The following is a 6903-nucleotide window of genomic DNA, read 5'->3' as shown; positions in this document are numbered from 1 at the left end:
CATAATATTACATTCAACATACAAAGAAAAACAAGTGTATGCCAATATGTTACAGAATAAATCAAACACGAAAAATGACAATTAACAATAAAAAAAGTAAAAATACCTAAGGATATGGTCACAAAAGCTCAGGTGAAATAATCAGAAGAAAAATTCTTGTGGGAATCTGCTGTATTGGACTAGGGAAAATCCCTTGTGTATGACTGCAGAGAAAAACAGATATATATATATATATATATATATATATATATATATATATATATATATATTAAAAATATGTTGCATCCAATATCAAATGTTTATGTATCATGAAATCGTTAAAGAATCCTCATCAGTGGTCATTATACCAACCAGAAATATATACCTAAATAAAGAAGATCGCGTGTAAAACAAAGAGGTAGCGTACAAAACGAACTACATGTGCTGCATCTATACCTGTGATGAATCACGCGGACCACGTCGCGCCCTGAACGATGTACGCACGTCAGAGAAAGAAGGCTTTTTAAACCTGGCGCCGCTACTATGTCACAATCGTAAACCCGAAAATAGCCGAAGATGGGGAAGTTGAAAGCCGAACTACATGTGCTGCATCTATACCTGTGATGAATCACGCGGACCACGTCGCGCCCTGAACGATGTACGCACGTCAGAGAAAGAAGGCTTTTTAAACCTGGCGCCGCTACTATGTCACAATCGTAAACCCGAAAATAGCCGAAGATGGGGAAGTTGAAAGCCGAAGTAACGTAACCAAAGTTATGTCACTATTTAATCGCACATGCGTTCAGGAATCCGAAGAAACCCGAGGAGTTAAAGGACATAACAACACCTGCTTATATCAAACATATGCAGTACGTGCGTCGTTAAAAACTATATACAAACATGATATAGTGGCCTAAATATAAGCTATTGCACTAAAACATTTAGTTGGAAAGCTTATTGCATTTAAGGATTCTATCGATAAATAGGTTTCCAAACAAATTCATTTATCCTCACCAAATCATTGGACTTATAACCCGAAAATATAAAAAGAAGAGAAAAAAAGTATAAATTAGTAATGTCATAAGATGTATAATATACCATAGGTGACCATTATATCTGAGTAAACTGCAGTCATACTAACCCGAATAGACACAAAAAAGAAGAATAAAAGAAAAAAGGAATATACAAAGGAAAAATAGCGTATATATACATGTACATACATGACACAAACATATACATACACATTCATCTATATGCATATATACATATATACATGTATAAAATAGCCTAAAAGGATTAATTCCATTCATCATGTGGTGCCACCACACGCGATCCGAGAAATATTAATTGACTGTTTCTATACATTTTAGTCCATATACGTTTGGAACCCAGCCTCATTACTCGTAGAATATCTCGTATTCCCTATTCATACCCCGTGGCTCTAATGTCTGTAAAGTATGGATCCAAAATGCCTCGCGGCATTTCAGTGTCTTTACTCTGTTACCACCCCTCCGTGGTAAATCAACCTGCTCCAGTACCTGGAATCGTAGCTGTGCAATCGAATGTCCCTGGCTCAAAAAATGAAAAGGAATTGGCAATAGAGTCTTTTTACATCTAATCGTCGATTTATGCTGTGAGATATGGTCTCGGATATGCTGAGTAGTCTTCCCAACATATCCGAGACCGCATGGGCATTTGATTAAATAAATTACAAATGAGGACTGACATATAAAATAACCTTTAATAGAGAATCTCTTTCCTGACCTAGGATGAGTGAAGAATTCACCCTTCGTTACATTTGAGCACTGTAAACATCCCAAACAGGGAAAAGTACCCTTCCGCATAGGGGCAAAGGTTGTCTGGGTGGATAGTCCACTCATAGGTCCTATGTCGGCCCTCACAAGAAAGTCTCTCAAATTCCTTGATCTCTTATTGCACAGAATAGGTGGGGAACTAAATTCTGGAATTTTTGGATACGCATCACCTAAAAGTCTCCAATGCTTCAATATGCATTGGTTGAATAAGGCCATGAAGGGATAGTATGTACTAATAAATACCATACGTTTATTTTTAGGTAATTGTGGTGTAGATAAATCAGACATTAAAATAGATTTTTGAAGTTTATCAGGGTATCCTCTGGCCATAAACTTTCTACTCATCTCTTCCAGACGTAATTTGCGTTAGTCATCACTACTTACAATCCGATTGATTCTAAAAAAATTGAGATTTGGGTAAGGACCCTTTGATATGTCACGGATGACAACTCGAGAAGTGTAACAAACTATTGCAATCTGTTGGTTTTACATATAAATCAATGTTAAGCTGGCCCTCTCCAGATGCTGAAACCTGTGTATCCAGAAAATTGATAGAGGATCGATCGGAATGTAATGTAAAAGTAAGACCTGGAACACTAGTATTAATGTCATGGAAAAATTGATTCAAAGTAATATCATCCCCGTGCCAAATTAAAAAGGCATTATCAATGAATCTTTTCCAAATTAGAATATGTACAAATAACCTATGGGTGTATACATATTTCTTCTCAAAAGATGCCATAAAAATATTGGCCTACCGGGGGCCACGTTAGATCCCATTGCTGTACTCCGTTTTTGAAAATAAAATTGATCACCAAATAGAAAAAAGTTTTTTGATAATATCATATCTAAAAGATCCATACAAAAACTGATCTTATCTTCACTAAATTGAGTATTTTCCTTCAGAAACTCAAGAACTGCCACACAGCCTGCCGTATGTTCAATACTTGTATATAGACTTGTGACATCAAGTGTCACGAGAAGGCAGTTAGTGGGTAATGGTCCTATTGACTTAATGGTTGTAACAAAATGTGAGGTATCCTTAATAAAGGACGGAATTTTAGGTATCAATGGTGTCAATATCTTGTCCAGAACTATTGCAAAGGGTGGTAGAATAGAATTAGTGGAGGCGACTATAGGACGACCTGGGGGACGATGTAAGTTCTTATGAATTTTTGGCAAAGTGTAAAAAACAGGTATGGTGGGATAGTGATTGATGAGAAACTCAGGTAATTTGTTATCTATGGTATTTTTATTTTAGTATTTTTCAACCAGAATTTTAATAGACCTAGCAATATTAAAGAAAGGATTATAGGAAATTGGTTCATAATTCATTTCTTTGTTCAATTGAGATAATATCTCAGAGATATAATAAGACCGATCCATCACTATAATAGAGCCACCTTTATCAGCTGGTTTAAAAATTAAATTACGGTTATTCCTAAGGTCCATAAGGGCTCGAGATTCCTCAACAGATAAATTATGTTTCAGGGCCATTTTACCCTGCTCAATACATTTCATTTTAGCTTCAATGTCTCTCTGAACCATAGATACAAATGTTTCTAATGCATGGTAATTACGAGGAGGTGCAAAATTACTTTTAGTATATAGACCCAAATTATGCAAAATGAACTTGTCACTCATATCAGATTGCGTCTGTGATGTCGAGGCTAGTGGACTGTCTTATTCAGAAAAATGTACCTTAAATCTAAGTGCACGGTAGAATCGAGCTAAATCTTGATTAAGGGTAAATGAATCAAAAGCAGGCGTGGGACAGAACGACAAGCCTTTTTGTAACAACTGTAATTCTACCGGAGACAGATTAATAGATGAAATATTGTAGACAATACTTTGCACATTTACCTGTGACCGAGTGACTATATTAGATCGATTAGTGTCCATGTTTCCTCCCCCGCGTTGTTTCCTTCTAGGCACGATTCTGTTGATATCCTTGATGCGATGTAGATGAAAGGTCGCTATCAGAACTAGCAAATGTAACAGAATTAAAATAATAGTTCCTACGTTGTGGTCGTCCATCCCTGAAATAATTGGAGAATCTCCATTTGTACACCCGGTTTGACTTGTAGTCTTCCATATCCCGTAAAAATTTCTGTTTCTTACGTTGTTAAATAGTCTCCCGGAAGAAGGTAATAGTCGTGTCTACCTTAATTTTAATTGTAGAAAAAGCTTCATTACTCATAGTATCCTGTAGTTGTTGTTCAAGAGCTGTGATGTTAGTTTTGACCTCCACAATTTCTTTTTGGAGAAAATTCATAGTAAGATGTAAAATGTCCATCGAACATTTATTTAACAAGCTTTCAAACTGGTTACAATAATCAATATTCTCCGAGAATAGGGTGGGTCTCAATTGTACTCGTAGCCCCCGTGGAATACGTTGGACTTTATGGTATTCAGCTAGGTTCGCACTGTGAAGCTCCAAAGCTGTGAGACGTCTTGCTTCCTTCTCAAGATCACGTGTACAAGTTTCAGCCACTGATGTATGTAAAAAATCACCAGCCGTTGTAACATTGGAAATAATTGCTGTAGCATTTTCATTATTAAATGAGAGAGTAGAAAATGCCATAATCTTGTTGTATAGCAGGCAAACGCCAGGAAAAATATATCAAATCACTAGGATTATCTTGTGTTTGCCAGATAAATTGAAGTGGTGTGTATGGAAAATTAACTAATCTCAGATCAGATACCATACACACAGAAAAAATCTATTTATAAGTAGGTTTGTTGCAAACAAATAATTTTATTTTATTGTGGCATATCCATAAGTCAACGTTTTAGCATTAGCTTTTCTCAAGGTTTATCTGTATAAAACAAATGTTTGCATAAATACATGATCATAGAGAGATTTTTCTCATAATATTACATTCAACGTACAAAGAAAAACAAGGGTATGCCAATATGTTACATAATAAATCAAACAAGAAAAATGACAATTAACAATACAAAAAGGAAAAATACCTAAGGATATGGTCACAAAAGCTCAGGAGAAATAATCAGAAGAAAAATTCTTGTCGGAATCTGCCGTATTGGACTAGGGAAATCCCTTGTGTATGACTGCAAAGAAAAACAGATATTTAATATATATTTATATGTTGCATCCAATATCAAATGTTTATGTATCATGAAACCGTTAAAGAATCCTCATCAGTGGTCATTATACCAACCAGAAATATATAACTAAATAAAGAGACAGCGTGTAAAACATAGAGGTAGTGTGCAAAACGAACTACATGTGCTGCATCTATACCTGTGATGAATCACACGGACCACGTCGCGCCCTGGAACGATGTACGCACGTCGGAGAAAGAAGGCTTTCTAAACCTGGCGCCGCTACTACGTCACAATCGGAAACCCGAAAATAGCCGAAGATGGGGAAGTTGAAAGTCAAATATAGCACGATACTGAGAAAAAATTATCCCTCCAATTTGTCAATATTAACTATAGCAAGAGTGGATCCTTCATGTTACAGCATGAAAAAATGTTTTTCTTAAAATATAACTTTTAATGGTGCTTATTAAAATGATCTATGATCAAATAAAAACTATAATATGAATATAAAATGTAATCCCTGATTTTAGGTCACCAAGATCAAACGGGCCAAATAATCAGGTACGACGCACAAAAACACTTCCTCACTAGGTCCGGCAGTTAGCCACTATACCTTATTATTCTCAACAGACAGTTATTACAGGGAACCGCCCTCCACAATCTGTCTCAGAGATTTATCAATCATATGAGGAAAAACTGGTGAAAAAACACTACCACTTAATCATACATATGTCATTTCTTCAATATCATAAATGACTATTATAGAAATGGAGTGATCTCACCACACAGCGGGCTTAGTCATCATCAAAATTCCATATGATGTGGAGAAAAAAATGCTGTTTTGCTTCCTTGGCTCTCCTATTGCTCCATCCAAATTGGAAACCGGGCAGACATCATGTAACTTCCAACGCGTTTTCATTCACATCAAAATCATCAGGGGATTCTGTGTTACTTAGACTCTGCACATCCAGAATGTCATCAATCAATTCCATATAATGGCTTTTCTACCATAAGTTAATGCCCACATCGGACTGTAATTAAAACAGCAGGACTTTAGTAATCCTTTCTCCAGCAGACCATATCGTGGCCCACCATGTTAGAGTAAATTTGCAACTTACCTTAACGTGTCCGCTGACATACATATTCATGCTGCGCCGCGCTGAACGCTATGGGCGCCGCCATTTTATATTCCTTGTGCATGCTCACTGCATCGCAATCAACAGGAAGGATCACATGGTCGGACCTAACGTCTGCACCACGTGAGTCAAAGGAACGCCCCTTGGAAACAAGAAAGTGTGTGGAACGCACGCTGTGCGCCCCACACATTCAATCCATCCTCTCCAGCAGCGCTGTGCGCCCTGCGCGCCCTGCGCAGACCTCATCAATAAAGCCTAGAAATATCAGCGCTGGAAATCCTTCCATATCGTTTTCAGGCAGCAATAATCCAAATCACAGACTCCCTGCCTGTTTGCTGTGAAATATAACAATCTCACTTCTACAGCAATAGTATCAATTTAAATGGTGGCCTATTCTTTTCAATACATTTATAACTTCTATAGGCACCTCATTGTGTTTTCTAGATTCCCTTCAGCCTCTCATTTATTTATTTATATATCCTGACACAGAATTTGACATACACCATTCTTATTGGAACTAGATGTTATTAGATATTACATTATCATAGCGATGTTAATGTGGACATTTATTAAATATGATCATATCAGCCTATGACACCAATTTACCCTATTAATCCAGAGGCCCTGATAGCCCTGAGATTTAGGATTGGACCGTGACATTAAAACCACACCAAAATTAGCTCATTTTTTTTTTTTTTGAGTAAACCTTATTGTGGGGAGTCTAGGGGACCTATGAAACTCACTCGCCATTCTCTTATAGAACAGATTAGATATAGCTTCTCTTACAGGGGTAAGTAATGTAGTTGAAAGGACAGTACCCACCACCAAGCGTGCACACTATCTTGACAACCTATGTTGATAAATGGCCCTTCCTAGCCTGCGGAGGTTGGCACCCTAATTCCTACACA

General features: G+C 37.0%; 1 long non-coding RNA gene across 1 annotated transcript; it reads right to left on the bottom strand.

The window, feature by feature from the left end:
• Positions 1-4531: 4531 nt before the first annotated feature.
• LOC142309940 (uncharacterized) lies at positions 4532-4819 on the bottom strand. The gene is made up of 2 exons (XR_012754039.1): positions 4770-4819; positions 4532-4612 (listed from the first exon to the last, which is right to left on the bottom strand). It is a non-coding gene; the product is annotated as an uncharacterized LOC142309940 (long non-coding RNA).
• Positions 4820-6903: the final 2084 nt, after the last annotated feature.

Source organism: Anomaloglossus baeobatrachus, chromosome 5 (genome assembly GCF_048569485.1).
Source record: "Anomaloglossus baeobatrachus isolate aAnoBae1 chromosome 5, aAnoBae1.hap1, whole genome shotgun sequence".
Lineage (NCBI taxonomy): Eukaryota > Metazoa > Chordata > Amphibia > Anura > Aromobatidae > Anomaloglossus > Anomaloglossus baeobatrachus.
This window is presented reverse-complemented; position numbering and strand designations above follow the sequence as displayed.